Below are 20,787 nucleotides of genomic sequence, written 5' to 3' on the forward strand. Positions count from 1 at the left end.
CCAAAACACTTGTATCCGGTATTAGACCTTCCCAGGAATGCCCCAGGCAAGACCCGCCGGCGCCAACCCACCCGCAAAAAAACACCCGACAACACCCCCAAACAGCGAAAAAGCTAAATCTCATACTTACAATATCTCTCGGCCTTCGGTCCAAAGTAACGCGCTGTGCAGCTAGGTCATCATCAATCATCATAACTCCTGTTTTCCACCACGGATTTCCTGAAAAGCAAATGCAATCAAGATTAGACTGTCGCAGCAGTGCTTCGACAGACACCAAAAATTACACACAAACCCCCGGAACCCCGCCAAAGAGCACCTCAAAGGCAAGCAAGTCAGCAAAAACGGCAAGAAATTTCCACCTCATATTTGGTCCAAAACACTTTTGTCCATTATTAGAGCTTCACAGCAATGGGCCCAAAACCGTCAACTCACCCGCAAAGAAGTACAACACCCCCACAAGTGCTGAGTCTTTCTTCATTGTGCGTAATCCAGCACTCTGCTTGGAGGGAAATCGCAGTCTGGAGGAGGAGGATAGAGGAGCATGTTCTTCAGAACTTGTGAACCTGAGGAATGTAGACTGCGGCACCTTCAAATCAATAAGCAAACAAGTGAAGACAGTTCTGATGATGGTCTTCTTTTTGGGATTAGGTGATTAAAGTTTGAATTAAATTAACTGTGCAAAACAAAGAAAGAGAGACACAAAGCACACAGGAATAAAAGTGAATAAGGACGAAAAAGAAAGTTCTTGATTGATTGTCTCATTTTCAGGGCTCGGTGTCAGGGAATAAGAACAAGATTTCGTCATCATACTCTGCGAATTCAGGCTGGATGAGGTCAGTGGCACCGAACAGAGAAAAAATCCCCTCATCTACGTTGCTGTCCTCATCGTCTTCATGTGGCGTGCTTTCTCGCACTTTGTAATCTGGTGGTATGAGGTGCTGATTCATCTTGATCATTGTCAGCCGCTCCACATTTTTGGGCGATAGGCGGCTCCGTTTGGCAGTTACAATGCCACCAGCAGCACTGAAAACACGTTCAGAAGACACACTTGCGAGTGGGCAAGACAAATAGTTTATAGCCAGGTTGTAGAGCTGTGGCCACAATTGTTTTTTGCCATGCCAATACTGCAATGGCTCCTCATTAAGAAAGACCACTGTTGAGTCATTCAGATAGTCCTGCACCATCGACTCAAGGTCATCAACTGTTCCTCCACTTTGCTTACTTTTTGCTGTGCCTGTGACATTTTTTAGAGAACCATACCCCATCAAACTTAGCCAATCCTCCTCCCCAGCCACTGTTAGTGTTGTCATTGTGTGTGGTGCAGATGATCCAGTTGCCGGTGTCTTTAACGGCTGAGAGGTCACTTGTGCCCCAGCCACAGGTGCAGAAGTGGATTCTTGTGACTGCGGATGGCCTGCTGATGCTGATGCTGATGTACTGGCTTCTCCTTCAATAACCTGCCATTCTTTTTCAAACCTCTTGGCTGACCAGGCTAACCAATGTTTGTACTTTTGAACATCTGCATCAGCGAAAGGAAAGAATGCGTTGTCTGCCAGCGCCTTTTTGTAGCGTGGATCCAGAATAGTAGCACAAATGTAATGCTGATCTGAGTTGATGTTTTTAAGACGTTCATCACCACGTAGGCGATGTAATAATTTCTCAGACAAAATGAAATGGTTTTTTTTTTTTCATCTTTTTCAAACTCAGAAGAAACCGCCATCAGTTGGTGCTCCAGTATGCACAACAATGGGATAGCTTTTCCCAAATTACAGTCCTCCTGGCTGACTGCACGCGTGAAGAACTCAAAAGGACGAAGCATGTCTGTCAGGCTTTTAACTATGGCCCATTGCGCCTTACTCATCCGCAGGTCCTCCTTCTGAGATGTAGCCTCTGTCAAGAAATAGTGATCGAGTACCGTATACTGCTCATGCAGACGCTCAAGCATGTAGAAGGTTGAGTTCCAACGTGTTGCCACCTCCTGGATGAGTGCTTTCACTGGCATTCCACGTTGAAGTAGCAGTCTCCGCAGATGCTTCCGGGCCTTAAAAGAATGGCTGAAATGGTTGCACATTTTGCGGCAGGTGGCCATTACCTCGAACGCTGGACTCTCTTTATCACTCAAGAATTTTTGAACTACCAGGTTGATACAGTGCGCCAAACACGGCACTCTAACATGGTGACCCTGTGACATGGCCTTAACTACATTGGCGCCATTATCCGTGGAAACATAACCAATCTTGCGTTTTAGGGGGGATAGCATTGACAGCACCTTTTTGTCAAACTCTTCCAAAAGGTTTTCTGCTGTGTGACTTTTCTCCAAGGCAAACATGGCTAGTGTTGCATGTTTCCGAGCAGCTTTGAAAACTTGGTCCGGGTCAACACCTGCGTTTAGCTTTGCTATAACACCTGAAAAAGAGACCCAGTGTGCAGTGATGCACATGTAATCATCGCCTGGGCCACTGGTCCACATGTCTGTTGTCAGATGTATTGTGTGAACAGCACTCTTCTGCAAAGCTGCCCCAATCGCCTGCAGCACATCTTCATGTAGTGCTGGAACCGCAACTCTGGCAAAATAGAACCGGCTCGGAACCTTCCATTTAGGGCAGAGCGTTGCAACTAATTCAAGAAAACCTACCGCTTCTACAAAAGAAAAAGGTAGAAGGTCCACAGCTAGCATTTTAGCCAGCTTAGTGTTATACAGACGCGTCAGTGGGTGGTTGCGTTCATATGGCACGTCTGAAGTAAGCATTGTTCTAATGTTGGCCTGGACCAAGCATTTACGGGCTGATAATGACTTCGTTGACCCAATTTTGCTCGCTGGTGAACTTTTGTGCGTTGGTGTCTCACTCGCTCCAACACTCTTAGTGTGCCTCACATTGGGTGTGCTGCTGAGAGGGGTACTGGGTGTAAGGGAAGTGTTTGACACGTCTTCTTCCTGCTCGTCAACATCAGATGAAACATCAACGTTTCCTTGATTTTGGCCTTTCTTGATCGCAGCTAGGTGCGCAAACCATTGGACACCGTGCTTTCTGTCAAGATGACCACTCTGGCCGCCGGTACCATAGTTGCTACCTGGCTTACCACGACTAACTGCAAGCTTACAAAGGGTACAAATGGCAAACCTTGGATTTTTGGGACAAACAGTAAAGAAGTCCCAAACTGGGGACTTGAAGTGTCTGTGGGACCTGGAGGAGGCGGCGATACTGGTGGTGGTGGTGGTCATGAAGCTAATGCCAGATGAAGTGGAGGATCTGGATTGGCCAACTTTTGTACGTTTTCCACTTTCACCGCCACTAATTAAGGTCGAGGTTGACGCAGGTCTCTTCTTGCCAGAAAGAAATATGGAAGCGGGACGAGTTGGTGTACTACTTAACTCCAATGATTGTGGTGTTTCCACTGCCTCCTCATCGACAACATCATCATCATCATCATCACGCGCAGCAGCTCTTCGGGCTAGGGTCAAAATGTCTGTTTGCTGCATGCCCGCTGGGGCTGCAGTGACCTTTATGATGACTGGGTCGTCGTTGGCAGAGTCTTCATCAGCAGCAGTATCCGCCACTTCTTGTTGAGCCTCATCACACTCCATAAGTCTGAGACTTTGGACGAGCTTCCTTTTACGCTTAAGTACCTTTGTTGGATCATGGTGTGCCTCACTCTCAGACGGCTGTGGTGCTGGTTCCCAAGTTTGATCCGTATCATCAGAAGGAGGTGTGCTTGAAGAGGATGTAGACACCACCCTTGATCTCTTCCTTGCTAGGGTTGTGGAAGACAATGAAGGATCATCAGGAGGAGTGGCTTCCTCAAATGATACCTCGCCTTGATTGTCGATTTCCTGATGTGCCCCTACTTCGGGAGGAACAACTATTGTGGGCACTTGTTGTGACCCTCCATGCACCTCTGCATGCGCATCTCCTTGCGCTGCCTCTCCTTCCACATGTACTTGGGCTTGTACTTGCACATGTGATTGTTGTTGCCGCTGTGGTTGTTCAACACTCGTCAGATGAGCTACAACAACCTGTGTTGATTGAGGGACATTGCTGCTGCTTTCTTGCGATGAGCCAACATCACTGGTCGATGGTGATTGAAGAAGTATACTGGCTGCCTCTGCAGCACTCAAGGGCTTGGACTTAAGTTGGCGTGGTGGTGGTGGTGGCACTGAGCCCAATGGAGCGGGGGTGCTGCTGCCAGCTTGGTCCCCAGCAGATCCCGCTGCAGCTGCTGCAGGCATACTTTTTTTTTTACTCACAAAAAAAGGGGCGGGCGGCACACCAGTGTCCTTGGTAACTTGCTTCTTCTGCTCCTTACTGGCACCTTTCTTGCTAGAGGAGCTACGGGTTACTTTTTTTGGGGCCATCTTCTTCAGAGCAGGTCAGCAGGCAGCAGTTGCACGAGTTGCAGAGGGTTCTGTGTCCAGACGTGACGTCGCATGACGTTATGCTGCACACACCGCTGCAGGACTTCTTCCTGGCACTGGTGGTTCTATTGAGTCTTCTTGTGCACCTAAAAGCAATGGAAGACAGAGGAACATCAGTTCAGTTATACACCCCAAAAAATCGACAAAACACAGAAAAATGAGCACAATCCCATGCCATCCATGATGTTTACATTGAAGACACCCCACAGAAAGACTAGGGACATGCAAGTATGCAACACTCACTACCCCTGGGCATAAGGGATGAAAAGTAGGCAAAATAAGTGCAGGCCTCAGACACTGCCTCTCCTCAAAATGGCCCCCTTACACCCCAAGCACATGTTGCTGCCTGTACCAGCCAGCACTCAAGATGGCCACCACCACCACCCACATGGCCAGTCCACATCAACAGTACACCCCCAAAAAACAGAAAAACAGCCAGAAATCACCACAATCCAATGCCATCCATGATGTTTACATCAAAGAGAGTGAGACAACACCACAGGCACACTCAGTCCATGCACCACCACCACCCCTGGGCAAGCAAAAGGCCACACCAGCAGCCCCCCAAAAACGACAAAAAACAATAAAATAAGCACAATCCCAGCCCATCCATGGCCTCAATTATGTTTAAATTCAAGAAGACACCCCACAGAAAGACTAGGCCCATGCAACACTCACCACCCCTGGGCAAAGGGCCACACCAGCAGGCCCAAAAAAACGACAAAAAACAATAAAATCTGCACAATCCCAGCCCATCCATGGCCTCAATGGTGTTTAAATTCAAGAAGACACCCCACAGAAAGACTAGGCCCATGCAACACTCACCACCCCTGGGCAAAGGGCCACACCAGCAGGCCCAAAAAAACGACAAAAAACAATAAAATCTGCACAATCCCAGCCCATCCATGGCCTCAATGGTGTTTAAATTCAAGAAGACACCCCACAGAAAGACTAGGCCCATGCAACACTCACCACCCCTGGGCAAAGGGCCACACCAGCAGGCCCAAAAAAACGACAAAAACCAATAAAATCTGCACATTCCCAGTCCATCCATGACCTCAATGGTGTTTAAATTCAAGAAGACACCCCTCAGAAACACTAGGCCCATGCAACACTCACTACCCCTGGGCATAAGGGATGAAAAGTAGGCAAAATAAGTGCAGGCCTCAGACACTGCCTCTCCTCAAAATGGCCCCCTTACACCCCAAGCACATGTTGCCTGTACCAGCCAGCACTCAAGATGGCCACCACCACCACCCACATGGCCAGTCCACATCAACAGTACACCCCCAAAAAACAGAAAAACTGCCAGAAATCACCACAATCCAATGCCATCCATGATGTTTACATCAAAAAGAGTGAGACAACACCACAGGCACACTCAGTCCATGCACCACCACCACCCCTGGGCAAGCAAAAGGCCACACCAGCAGCCCCCCAAAAACGACAAAAAACAATAAAATAAGCACAATTCCAGCCCATCCATGGCCTCAATTATGTTTAAATTCAAGAAGACACCCCACAGAAAGACTAGGCCCATGCAACACTCACCACCCCTGGGCAAAGGGCCACACCAGCAGGCCCAAAAAAACGACAAAAAACAATAAAATCTGCACAATCCCAGCCCATCCATGGCCTCAATGGTGTTTAAATTCAAGAAGACACCCCACAGAAAGACTAGGCCCATGCAACACTCACCACCCCTGGGCAAAGGGCCACACCAGCAGGCCCAAAAAAACGACAAAAAACAATAAAATCTGCACAATCCCAGCCCATCCATGGCCTCAATGGTGTTTAAATTCAAGAAGACACCCCTCAGAAACACTAGGCCCATGCAACACTCACTACCCCTGGGCATAAGGGATGAAAAGTAGGCAAAATAAGTGCAGGCCTCAGACACTGCCTCTCCTCAAAATGGCCCCCTTACACCCCAAGCACATGTTGCCTGTACCAGCCAGCACTCAAGATGGCCACCACCACCACCCACATGGCCAGACCACATCAACAGTACACCCCCAAAAAACAGAAAAACAGCCAGAAATCACCACAATCCAATGCCATCCATGATGTTTACATCAAAGAGAGTGAGACAACACCACAGGCACACTCAGTCCATGCACCACCACCACCCCTGGGCAAGCAAAAGGCCACACCAGCAGCCCCCCAAAAACGACAAAAAACAATAAAATAAGCACAATCCCAGCCCATCCATGGCCTCAATTATGTTTAAATTCAAGAAGACACCCCACAGAAAGACTAGGCCCATGCAACACTCACCACCCCTGGGCAAAGGGCCACACCAGCAGGCCCAAAAAAACGACAAAAAACAATAAAATCTGCACAATCCCAGCCCATCCATGGCCTCAATGGTGTTTAAATTCAACAAAACAGTTGTATCATGCACCCATAACCAACCCTGGTCCTACTGGATACTGTGGCTACCCACAATATAATTTATTTAATTTTCTGAAAAAGTTCCAAAATTGTACTTGCAGCAACTGTAATGCCCCAAACAAACTTACTTGTGAAAGTTGATTTCTAATCCAAAAGTGATCCAAAGACAGTCAAAAAGGCCTCAAATCCAAATATCCAGCAGCACCCACAAAAAGTAATCCTTCCAGCTCCAGATCCAAATGAAAGTGACCAGGAGATGGACAAAGCACTGGGAGGAGCCTGCTGGACAGGAACAGGAAGTTGGAGACTGTGGGGCACTTCCTTCCTCCCCCCCCCCCCCAAAATGGACTCCTTGCAAAAAAAAAAGGCCATGCAAATGTCAACCTGAGGAGTGATTCTGATAAAAATCATAATTTTCTGAAGGTTTATCCTGTTTGCTGGTGATTTTCTTGTGCGAAATTGCAAAATCTCTATTTCGCAAGTGCGAGATTGTTCCTTTCCGCCGCAACTACATGTTCGCAATTGCGAACTCTCGCGAGGTGTGCTGTGCAAGGTGGCAAGCCGCGAGTACGTATTCGCGGGCGACAAACTCCCGCGGGAACACGCAGCAAGATCTAAAATGGCGCGTCACTCGCAAAGAAAAACAACTCGGCAAACGCTAAAATGACGGAAAGTGAACGCCGTGCACCACGCCGCGCGCCGCAACCAAGCAAAAAATCCGCCGCGAGCGGATTCACGGATTTTCGACAAATTCGTGAGCGTTCGCGGATTGCGGATTTGCCGAAAATCCGAAAAATCCGCGAGCGGAGCGGATTTTACGCCCATGCTTACTGGTCATACTCTGGACGGCATCTTCTCCAACTATAATGGGATATCTGTACAAGACGTCCTCCCGCTTCCCTGGTCTGATCATTATGCCATTCTTTGCTCTATCCCCATTAATGTTGCTCCATCAGACAGACCACTTGCTTCTTGTCGCACACCTTTTAAAGCGTGGAAGGACCTCGACACTGTAGACTTTAGAGCATTACTTAACAGTACATGCCCGGTGATTTCATCAGACCCAATTATAGCCATGAATCAATACGCAGAATGGTTGGGTGAGGCTGTTAATGCTCTGGTACCCCATAAAATTATATCCAGGAATAGGATAGCCCCCTCTGTGCCTTGGTTCTCGGAAGAACTCAGGAAACAAAAACAGACCTGTAGGAATGCCAAGAGACTTTGGCGAAAAAATTATGACCAAGAAAGTAAACTCCGTTATAAGGAAACGCTTGCTAACTATAAAAAAATGATTATTACTGCAAAAAAGCAGTTCTTTAGTGATCAGATAGAAAAGGCCAAGAATTCCAGCAAACAACTTTACGAAGTAGTGAAGGAATTAGTAGGGAAAACTCCAGATCTGGCTCCCCCTCTCTCGCAATCTTTCAGTGACGCACTGCCAACTTTTTCTACACAAAGGTCAATGATATCTATCTGGCCTTTTCTTCCTGGCACAGAGCTATTTCCCATCCCACCTGTACGACATCTACTGTATGCTCCCTAACTCACTTTAAAGAAATGACAGAGCAACAAATTTTGGACATCATCAACACCATAAAATCAGGATCTGCTTTAGATCCATGTCCTCCAAAAGATTTTCCACCAGTTTTGGACCTATTAACTCATGTTGTCATGCAAATATGTAATGTAATTTTTAAATCAGCTATCTTTTGCAACACCTTGAAAAACACGCTCTTAAAACCTCTCCTAAAAAAACCACATCTTGCGAAAGATGATTAAAAAAATTATCGACCTATAGCCAGCCTACCATTTTTGGCTAAGGTGGTAGAGAAAGCCATGAATTAACAGCTGTCGGAGTATATTGAAGAACACACCCTGCTAGATAATACCCAGTTTGGGTTCCGCAAATATCACGGCACAGAAACGGCTCTAATCAAAGCAGCTGATGACATCAGAACCATCAAAGATCAGGGAGGAACGGCAGTGCTTGTACTGCTGGACCTATCCGCCGCTTTTGAATTGGTCGATCATTCCATCCTGATCGACCGTGTCGGAAAGATGGGAATCCAACAGGGAGCAAAGAACCTTCTTACTTCTTTTCTATCTGAAAGGACCCAGACAGTTACCCTAGGTCCTTTTAAATCAAGTGAGCTTTCTCTACCTTGTGGGGTGCCTCAAGGCTGATCCCTAAGTCCGACACTTTTTAATATCTATGTGTTGGACCTAGCTAAAGTCATCAAGCAATACGGGATGGGCCTTACTTCCTACGCAGATGACACCCAGCTAGTTCTTGCCATCAACAATGACGGAGAAGATGTGGCGGAACGTTTTCAGGAGGCTATGCTGGCGATTGGGGATTGGATGTCCGCCAGTTCCGTTATACTAAATTCTCAAAAGACTGAGGTTGTCATTTTTGGGAAACATTCTCCCTGCTGGTCTCCTGCCTGGTGGCCTTCAGCCTTTGGAACTTTGCCAACCCCCGTCCCAAGGGTTAGGAATTTAGGAGTAGTATTTGACGAAATTCTTAACTTTTAACCAAATTGCGGCCACAACTTTTCATAAGTTAAAACTCATTAAAATAATCACTCCGTTTCTACCTGACACCGCAGGTAAAACCCTGGTAAGTACACTTGTACTATCGTCACTTGATTATTGCAATGGCCTGTTCGCCAATGCACAAACCAGGGTTGTTAAAAAAATGCAATCAGTACAGAATGCGGCGGCAAGATTGCTAGAATTCCTAAATTCAAACCAATTGCCCAAACTATTCGGAATCTTCATTGGTTGACAATTAAAAAACGAATAAAATTTAAGGCACTGTGCCTTGTTTTTAAAGCACTATATAATTTAGGCCCGCAATTTCTCAGGAACCAGATAACCCCGTACCGTCCGTTAAGACAACTGAGATCAGTTACTCTGCACTATCTAAATGTCCCTCGTACCAGAACAGTTTCCTGGGGAGACAGACGGTTTACAGTTGCCGCACCAGGCTCTGGAACTCTCTTCCTCTGTCAATCAGGATGAGTCATACTCTTTTGTCCTTCAGGAAAAGTCTAATGACCTGGTTGTTTAACCAATAATTATTCCAGGACCCAATATCAGGAGAGTCATGAATCGCATTTTTGGCGCCAAGACGCCCTCGGGCATTTGTTCGCGCTCTATAAATCTCATAAATAAATAAATCCTGTTACAAATTTCAAACATCTGAACCTCTAAGTTGGTCCAGTACCTCTGCCGTTACTCCCCACTTAGTTGTTAATGGTATGGTTCCTGCCCCTCTTAAAGACACCACAGCGAATCCCTTGTTCTGGAAGCTAGGAGCAGATTCCTTGGTTTAAAGAAAGTTATTACCAATATCGTTACTTTCTTTTGCTCTTAGCTGGCGTAAAGGTTTGTAGCAAAACCACTTTCTCAGTGAACTAGGGAATGATTTCGGCCATCACACAATACAGAGACAGTGCTTCTCCCTATTATGGATGAGCTTGTGGTAAATAAAATATTACCCTGGCTGAATTTCTAGGCATTAACAATTAGCATGCATCAAGTGAGAAGCAGAGTCCGTGGTATCTGAGTTAAAATGGGCTTTATTCCAATAACTCGAGTCAAAGGGAGAATTAGTTCCATCACCACAGAGGTTCAGGAAGAGTCTTCTAACATTTAATAACAAAACATTATATTATATACTTTTCACTCCTTGTACATAGGAGCAGGCGCAAGACAGAAAATGAGATAAGAACATGTGGGTGTACACTTGATGAGTCATAGGTGTGTGATAGGTAGGTGTCATAGGTGGGTGGGTACTTAGAGGAGGAGTTGGCATGACCAGCTCGAACGGTGCCCTAATTGTGCAACTTTGAGCATGACGTGCAATTGACGTGTAACTGGGTGGAGGCTGACTTTCAACCTAGCAGAGAGATCTCTTATGTCAAGGCGACCAGCACATCTAGTACAACTGATATCTAGAGTCAGCAAGCAAAAGAAGCAAAGGTTGTTCGTCACTAAAAGACAGAGAGGGCATATTTATTCGTTGCATGAGCTTTCTATGGGTGCAAGCACTGTGATTAACTTAAATGGAGACAGAATGGCTAGGCCTATCTCCCTCGGACGGGTTCTGTGTACTTTTCCTCAGATAACTGTTATTCATAAATATTACTGTCTTGGCAGGCCTCTTGCGAGGTCGGAGGGACGTAACTGCAGCCTCAGTGTGTCAGGAGTCATGTAACACCCTTATTTCAGAAAAATGGCTCGGGCTGCGCCACAAAATGGGTTCATTAGAATATTTATTTAACAGTGCACAATGCAATGCAAATACATGGGCCTTATGCTAACTTAATGTTTCTTAATGTTTGGGAGACTTTGATGACTGGCATTTCTAATGCAGGACATGATTGCAGGGGCCTAGTGATTCAGGCCACTACGGGAAATATGCATGGGTGACATGCACACACATGTAACATAGGGTATATGTAGTGGACATATTTGGTCATATTTGGTCAGGCAAAATATCATTTTCCTCATTCCCTCCTTGTCACCTACATAACCCTTCAGGATACATCTATATTCATGAGACCATATAGTTGATCATACAGCATCATTTCTTCATCTTTTATCCTTTGTTTACGTGGATGTGGAATACAGGCAGTAGCACACAGGCCGCAAATCGTCGGACCACACTGCAGACAGAGACAGCAACCAAATACCATAAGTAGGGCCATTCCTAGGAAGGACATAACTTTCCATCCCCATGCAGATATTACACCCCAGAACCAACTGGACCAAGTCCATGTGCCTGGATCTTGATGTATGGCATTAGCAATCTTGTGGAGTCTTGTTATTGCTTCGTACACAGATGGTGCATTATCTGGGATGAAAATGCAACAACTAGATCGGATCACTCTACAAGCTCCGCCCCTATCCGCCAAGATGACGTCTAGAACGAGGCGGTTTTGAAGAACGACAAGTCTAATAGCAGACTGTTCCTGGGTTAAGTTCGCCAGGGCAGATGCAGTTACATTTACAACTGTTTCAAGAGTCCTTGTTAACCTGCGTATCAGTTTACTGTTTTGGATGGGACCTATGAAGAAAAAGAATCCTCTGTTGAAATCTGTATATTGCTCCCATGCTGTTTCAGTCTGATCGATACCTGCAGAATCTGTCTCTCTCTTTTGTCTAACATGTTCTAGTCGCGAATCTCTATGATAATTTGATGGGGCTAGAAAAACGGGTGGCAATAAGAATGCTATATAACAAGTCCCACCCCAGTCTAAGGGCAGATGTACGTAGGCTGTCTGACCGCAAATGAAATAGGTATGGCGTGATGTTTTGAAAGAAGATAGTCCGTTATCATCAAACTCTACTACAGTGTTACACTTGCTGTGTCCCATATGTACTGAGCCTTTCTTACTAACACATAAATCACCTTTTGCTGGCAGGACTGATATAAACGGTGGACCCGTGTTTTGCTTAGGCTGAATATTTAACATTATAAAATTAACAGATGCATTTCCCTGTTCGTACTCTTCATTCTCTAAATCTGTTCCTTTCCATATATCCATATATCCAGCCACCTGAATAAGCTATGTACTTTCTATCTATTGAGGTCATTAGAGCAAACCATGCTCCACACGAACCATTGTGTGAGAACGGTAAAGGGTAGAAGGGCAATACTCCCTTCGTCTCTTGATAAGGGGGCAGTTGGCCACATACCCAGCAATTAGTTGCATTGCTGGTCTGGTGAGAATGGTGTAACATTCGAATAAAGGTATTGTTACGTAGTGCAAGTCGATATGACAATTCATGGGGTGGCAGGTCACTAAATGTGTGCTCTGCGGTGCTGTTACTGGAAGAGTGTATATGTGAGGAAATGGGAAAGAAAACATGTAGCAATAAACTGACACCAATTATAACAATGCACAGAATAAAAAGAACAATTAAGGTAACTATACATCTACTGCGTAATCTCTTGCAGTATTCTTCCTTCTTATCTCTCTTCCTACTATTCTCGTTTTTACTATTCTTGTTTGTGATCTTATACATGTCAGAAAACTTAGTCTAACCGATTCACCACCGGGTGGGCTTAAACAATTAAACTACGTCTGACTTACTAGTTTACTGTTTTGGATGGGACCTATGAAGAAAAAGAATCCTCTGTTGAAATCTGTATATTGCTCCCATGCTGTTTCAGTCTGATCGATACCTGCAGAATCTGTCTCTCTCTTTTGTCTAACATGTTCTAGTCGCGAATCTCTATGATAATTTGATGGGGCTAGAAAAACGGGTGGCAATAAGAATGCTATATAACAAGTCCCACCCCAGTCTAAGGGCAGATGTACGTAGGCTGTCTGACCGCAAATGAAATAGGTATGGCGTGATGTTTTGAAAGAAGATAGTCCGTCACTAAATGTGTGCTCTGCGGTGCTGTTACTGGAAGAGTGTATATGTGAGGAAATGGGAAAGAAAACATGTAGCAATAAACTGACACCAATTATAACAATGCACAGAATAAAAAGAACAATTAAGGTAACTATACATCTACTGCGTAATCTCTTGCAGTATTCTTCCTTCTTATCTCTCTTCCTACTATTCTCGTTTTTACTATTCTTGTTTGTGATCTTATACATGTCAGAAAACTTAGTCTAACCGATTCACCACCGGGTGGGCTTAAACAATTAAACTACGTCTGACTTACTAGATCTTACTCTAGACCTATACTCTTGCTGAGGGGTATTGTCTAGCAAAGGTCAGTGTTCTTTTTTTTTTTAAGTTTCAAAGTGTCTTTTGTAGTGATGAAGGTTAGTTCGGCCTTTACGTCCTTCCACCAACTTCGGCGTCTTCCAACGTGGCTCAAGGGGACTTGAACGATCAAAGATCCTGAGGAGTCCAAATTCTCCTGGTGCTATGGCATGTTCCTCGACCTGGGTGTTTGTCAGGGAAGGCGGCAGCAACCTGTGAACAACAAGAGAGTAGTGCAGAAATCAAGGAAGCCAGGTAATCTGTCAGCATGTTACTGTCAACATCAGTTAGTTTTTCATTTTAGGCATAGGCGTACGCCACATATATAGTCCATAAGGCGATAGGCCTGTTCTGGAATGAGCTACCATACGCATGTAAAAGAGTGCAACCGGCAAGGCCACCATCCAATCCACGCCTTTTTTCTGTACAGATCTCAGCAACTTTTGTCTTAATTGTCTTTCTACAAGGCCTGCTGCTTCTGGGTGTCTGACACAATGGAACTTCTTTCCTAACAGAAGTGACACTTGTTTCATTAATTCAGAGGAGAATGGCTGATCGTTATCTGAATAGATCACATGAGGTAGATCACATGAGGTGATTCATAGCTGGGGAAGTACTGCGCACTAATTGTCTGGCTGTTGTAACAGCAGTATAATCTGGAACTGGATATGCTTCTGTCCATCTAGACAGTGCACAACTACTAAGACGTACTTGTAACCTCTACATCTGTCCATTTGGATATAATCCATCTGGAGAACCTCAAAAGGGTGGCCAGGAGGATGAAATCCGCCTTGTTCCACCGGAATGCCTTTACCTGGATTGAACTGACAACAGATCGTACATGTTCGTACTTTCTGCTTCACTGCTGCACATAGGTGCTTGTTAAACCAAATATACTGTAAACAGTCTAGCATTGCCTTCTCTCCTAAGTGTGCGGGACTATGTGTTGGGCATATGATTACTTGTACCATAGAACCTGAAAGAAACCATGTGCTTTTTCCCTTAGTCATCTAACCTTGGTTAGTCTGGATCCCTCCTTGTAAAGTCCATTTCTTTATCTCATCTGTGGTGGCATGTGTCTGTATGTCGAGTACATCTTGAGTGGGATCCCTGACTGTCATACATGTTGTCAGTAATGGTACCTCTGTCCTTGTCGTGTCTGGTGGTGTCTGTGCTGTCTGAGCTGTTCGGTCTGCCAGGTCATTACCCTGGGAAATGGTGTCTGTAACTTTGGTATGAGCTTTATATTTCAGGATAGAAATGACTGTAGGTAAATGTATGGCCTCTAACAGGGCTTGAATAAGCTGGCTGTGCTGAATCTTGGTCCCATGGGAGGTCAAGACTACGCCAAAGGCATATTGTGAATCCGTATAAATGTTTACTTTCAAGTGCTTTGCTCTTATGCAGGCTTGTGTCAGAGCAATAAGCTCTGCTGCTTGAGCAGACAGTGTGTCTATTTTCTGTGTCTCTATGGCTTCAGTGGTCACGGCATACGCTGCTACTAAGTTTCCTGTACTTGTTCTCATGCATGATCCATCTACATAGAGTGTCAGGTCTGGGTTTTAGAAGTGCAATATCTGTCAGGTCTTGTCTTGGTTTTGTCACTATATACATAACTCATGTGGCGGTGCATTTACTGTACTTGAGGGCAAAAGTGTTGCAGGATTCAGAATGTTACAACGTCTGATCTCTATGTATGGTTGAAACAATGTCAGTTCATATCCTGTCAGTCTCGCTACAGTCAAATGTAAAAATAAATAAAAATAAAAAAGCATAAAATGTTTACTGTGACATGGAGTCGCTTAAAACTGGTGCTTGACATAATGCTCTTTTTAATTCCTCAAATGCCAAGGTGTGTTCTTGTGTCCTAGGGAGAACAGTCAAAATGGCTGCCTCCTGTGTAGTTAACTGTATGAGTAGTTTGCTAGATATGCATACTGGGGAATCCATTGCCTACAGTAAGAAGTAAGGCCAGTAAAGGCACGTACTTCCTTTTGTGTCCTGGGCTGTGAAAGGTTAGTAATGAGCTGTATGATTCTTGTGTTAGCTGTCCACCTGGTGTACCCTCCTTGGAAAGCAAGTGTTGTACACCACTTGCTTTACACAGAAAGTGCAAGACTGTCAGAGATGCAATGTCACAGTCTGGTTCTGATCTTGCTGTATCTGTACTGATCTGATATGTACTGTATCAGTGCCGTGTTGGTAGGCATGTGAATACTGTCTAGCTGTCTTTTCAGTGTCTGACTGTAAATGCTAGGGCCCACTGTCATCAATCTAGCAGAAATAATTACATAAAAATAAATAAATAAACAAAAATGAATCCTCAATTCAAAAGCACTATTTTATATTGGGGAACCTCTATCCAAAAATCCTACTCTAAATCCTGGTAATAGTATGACCATACTACCTACAATATGTTCTCTAAATGTATCTGAATAAAATCCACATTATTCTTGTCATAAACAGAAGGCCTAGTGCCTCGATACTCCTTTGAGAAACAGCCCCTCCCTCTAGAATTATGTTCGCGCTCGGAGCTTTGAATCAACTCCAAGCCGGGCTACACTGTGATCTAAAATTGAATGACTGCCAGATGCTGAACACATTGCAAGAGCAAGACTCCTGCCAATTATTCTGTTTACACTACTGAGGGAATAACTATCCATTTGCAAGCGTGACTTTATCTGAAGTCAATGAAGCTGGCTGCAAGGAAGAGCCTGACTCAGCTGGAGGACAGCCAATAATTGTCCGCGGAAAAGAATTGGAGGATGGCCAACAAGACAGGCACTGCTCGCTCCAAGAGGGAGTAGCCATCCCTTTACATAAACATTCACTGGGAACCAGGCCATCTCGGTCTCGGACGGACTGTCTCAAGGTCAAACACATTCCTTGTACTTCATAACATATCTCTTCCCAGGCCAGAGCTTTTCTAACTTTAACTGAAGCAAACTTTAAAACGTGTTAAAAAGTAAATTAATAAAGACATATATTTTTCTGTAACTGAGTGACATGCTAGCATTTTAAAATAATCCTGTACTGCTACTAGCTGCAAGGGAAAAAATAAACAGAACAAAACAATCATGGCATGGAAACACACCATATTTTACTTTTTTGAAAATAACATGTCGAACTTCTTAATTCTGCATTGCATAACCAATATTTTCATAAGTAAGTGTGCAAGCTTTTCTATTTTACCCATTAAAAGGGCCAGATTCATACTTTTTCAAAAGGCCATGTTTTCTAATTTTAGTGGGGACTGTTCTCTGCACATATCAATTGAAGCAGCCTGTCAAAGTACATAGGTCTGTCTTGAAACTAAATGCAAATTAAACTAATGTAGGGGACACATAGCAATGCATTAAGATGGTAGTGTATTATAGCTATCAAAAAGGGCCATGTTCATTAATTTCACAAATAGCCACTTACCTAATTGAGTGGGCTAACATTCACACGCTATTCTAAAGGGCAGCTTGCATTGGGAAAAATAATAATTCATATTTTGTAGAAACATCCCTATTTAAACAAAAAACACTGTTGCATTACACTAATTTAAAGCACATTCTAAGATGGGTCTGTTTCATATTTTCTTTCCAACCGTGAAAACATTGAAGCACTCTTCGTGGTGCAAACCCTTATCTCAATTCGACTGGTCTATTTACAACTATACCGACCTCTGAGCCAAACACATTAAATCAAGTGTTCCAAAGCATTTACCGTTCAATCTGCAAACTGAATACGCCCATTGGATAACATGGCAAATCGCACCTCCACACAAAACATGCTTTTTCCACCACTTCCACAGCTCAGATCCTTTTCAAATTTTGCATCACAGTGGACCAAATCCCTCCACTGGAACGGGTACGAATTTCCGCTCAAAAACACGCCCCCCCGCAAACACAAAAAAAAAAAAAAACGCCAGAATCCCTCAACACCTTGTTAAAACAAATACTGCCTTCTCAATAAAAGATATTAACTCTTTGGCAGCCGAAGCACAATCATTCCCCAATGACTGCAGTACATGGGAAAGTCATGAACTCATCTCTCCACGTTATCACATAACACATACGCACATCTTCAAAACATTTTCTCTAAGCACTTGAAAGAGATCGAGCTCTCTCCTGCCTAACGTAATGGCTAGGGACCTGATGATAACATGCTCTGCACAAGCCATAACTACATGGCGCTATTTACAAGCCATATTTACAAGAAACTCAACAAGTCACAAAAATGACACGCTATTCACAAGGCATTTTTACAAGGAGCTATACTTAAGAAAATTCAACAAACTACTCACAAGTCTTAATCACAAGTCGCTATTTACAAGGAACTACAAGCCACTCACAAAGCGTTACACACATGGATGTAACAAACTATTCACAAGTCTTAAGCACAAAGCGCAATTCACAAATAAACCAACTAGTTACTCACAAGGCACTTTCGCAGTCCAGAAGGGACTCGTCTAGATACAAGGAAATGAACTCTTCAGATGTTGTTGGCTTTAATTCTACATACTCTAAAGGGTACAGGTGGTGGCGTTCTCTACCTACTGGGTCTTTCTGAGGTGGTCACTTTAGCTAGTTTTTCTGACAGAACGGGATAAATACCAGTTAACAGCGGCATTTCTTGGCTTGTTTAGTTCTCTCTGCTTTATTGAATTCATTCTTTGTTCTCCTATGTCACTCTTTGCGCCATAACTCAATGGCGTCTTTCTGAGAGGGTCTTGACTTCTTTTTCCAAATGGCGTTTAGCCCATGCCTATTATACATAAAATGACCAGGTGTGTCTCTAGGCCGTATTTTAACTGTCTATTCTAGTAAACCTCTTCTGGTCCCTATCTGACGTAATCTTGATCTTGAAAACAGAAACCAATACAATGGAAACACAATACACAAAAATAGACTGAAACAATCAACAATCATTCACACTAAACAATTTAAACACTGAAACAGATACAGATACAACCTAAACTGATACAGAGAGTTAAACATGTACTTGAAAAACAGTTTGTGCACTGAAAATACAGTACAACCATACCGGTCCCAAAAAATTGAGACACGTCTTTACCGGGCCCACGTTTAACTTAACCGTGGACACGTCTTTACCGTTCTCATTTAAAATGAGCCCGTCTTGAAACTAGATGCAATCCCCATAGTGGTACTCACCGGGAAAGCAGAACTTGAAACTTGAAGGCCTCGGAAACTTGACTTGACTACGCTTGCGCCTTGGAACAGGTGGACCTCTGGAGACCTCGGACCTTGCTCTCTCACGGGCTGGGCCTCTGGTTGAGACGACCCGCTTTCCTCACCGCCTCACATGGATGCCTGGTCGCAGTCCGTCCTCCTCCGTGGGCCTGAGGGAGTGGCAGGAAGACCTGCTGGTGTGCTTTGAAGTCCGTCACGGCTGTAGAAGGGGGCAAAGACTAGACCCACAACTCCGGCGAGTGGGGAAAGGGATATGTTCCTGTTCGGGCGCCAAATTATGTGGTAAATAAAATATTACCCTGGCTGAATTTCTAGGCATTAACAATTAGCATGCATCAAGTGAGAAGCAGAGTCCGTGATATCTGAGTTAAAATGGGCTTTATTCCAATAACTCGATTCAAAGGGAGAATTAGTTCCATCACCACAGAGGTTCAGGAAGAGTCTTCTAACATTTAATAACAAAACATTATATTATATACTTTTCACTCCTTGTACATAGGAGCAGGCGCAAGACAGAAAATGAGATAAGAACATGTGGGTGTACACTTGATGAGTCATAGGTGTGTGATAGGTAGGTGTCATAGGTGGGTGGGTGGTGGGTGGGTACTTAGAGGAGGAGTTGGCATGACCAGCTCGAACTGTGCCCTAATTGTGCAACTTTGAGCATGACGTGCAATTGACGTGTAACTGGGTGGAGGCTGACTTTCAACCTAGCAGAGAGATCTCTTATGTCAAGGCGACCAGCACATCTAGTACAACTGATATCTAGAGTCAGCAAGCAAAAGAAGCAAAGGTTGTTCGTCACTAAAAGACAGAGAGGGCATATTTATTCGTTGCATGAGCTTTCTATGGGTGCAAGCACTGTGATTAACTTAAATGGAGACAGAATGGCTAGGCCTATCTCCCTCGGACGGGTTCTGTGTACTTTTCCTCAGATAACTGTTATTCATAAATATTACTGTCTTGGCAGGCCTCTTGCGAGGTCGGAGGGACGTAACTGCAGCCTCAGTGTGTCAGGAGTCATGTAACACCCTTATTTCAGAAAAATGGCTCGGGCTGCGCCACAAAATGGGTTCATTAGAATATTTATTTAACAGTGCACAATGCAATGCAAATACATGGGCCTTATGCTAACTTAATGTTTGGGAGACTTTGATGACTGGCATTTCTAATGCAGGACATGATTGCAGGGGCCTAGTGATTCAGGCCACTACGGGAAATATGCATGGGTGACATGCACACACATGTAACATAGGGTATATGTAGTGGACATATTTGGTCATATTTGGTCAGGCAAAATATCATTTTCCTCAAGCTGAAATGGGAGCCGGAGCCGCCGCTTTGTTCTCATTAGATCTCGCTGCTGTCGTCCCACAGTTGAGTACTCCATCTTGGTGAACCATGTTGAGGCTTTGGGCATCGGGTGCTAGGCGCTAAAGAGGCTCATATCATTCTTTACAGGCTGAACATGTATCGCCAGATTGGGCAACTTTTCATCCAACACATTGCATGCAATTCCAGAGTGACTCGTGGCTCCTCAATCTCGCCCCATTTGTTCACCAGCCATGTAATCCCGCTTGCTGAAGCTTTACTTGAGAAAGGTGTTAGAGCATTTATGTGTTCTGACGACACCCAGATCTTGCTGTGTATAGACAGTTAACTCTCCCCTCACCTCACATTCCAAGAAACAATGCCTGTCTATAGCAGAGGCTGGGTTGCAATAAACTAAAGTGAAACGCTGAGAAGACAGAAGTTCTGCTTATTAATTGTCATAATGACTAATGGCTTGATGCCTACTAGCCTTCGGAGATGGGTACTCTTCCACTCTTTGCTCAAAATGTGTAGAGCTTGAAAGTAAAGATCAACAGTTCTTTCTCGGTCTGGCAAGGTCTGTGAGTCGTGTCATTGTGCATGTATCATATTAAACGCAAAAAAGAGATTGCCCCTTATTTGACACTAGAAAGCAGGAACCTTGTAGCAGCTGCATAGATTGGGTCCAGTTTGGACTAGTAGAACATCCTCTACTTACAGTTTTCTACACTCCAC

The sequence above is a fragment of the Lissotriton helveticus genome, chromosome 1_1, assembly GCF_964261635.1.
Source record: "Lissotriton helveticus chromosome 1_1, aLisHel1.1, whole genome shotgun sequence".
Taxonomy (NCBI): domain Eukaryota; kingdom Metazoa; phylum Chordata; class Amphibia; order Caudata; family Salamandridae; genus Lissotriton; species Lissotriton helveticus.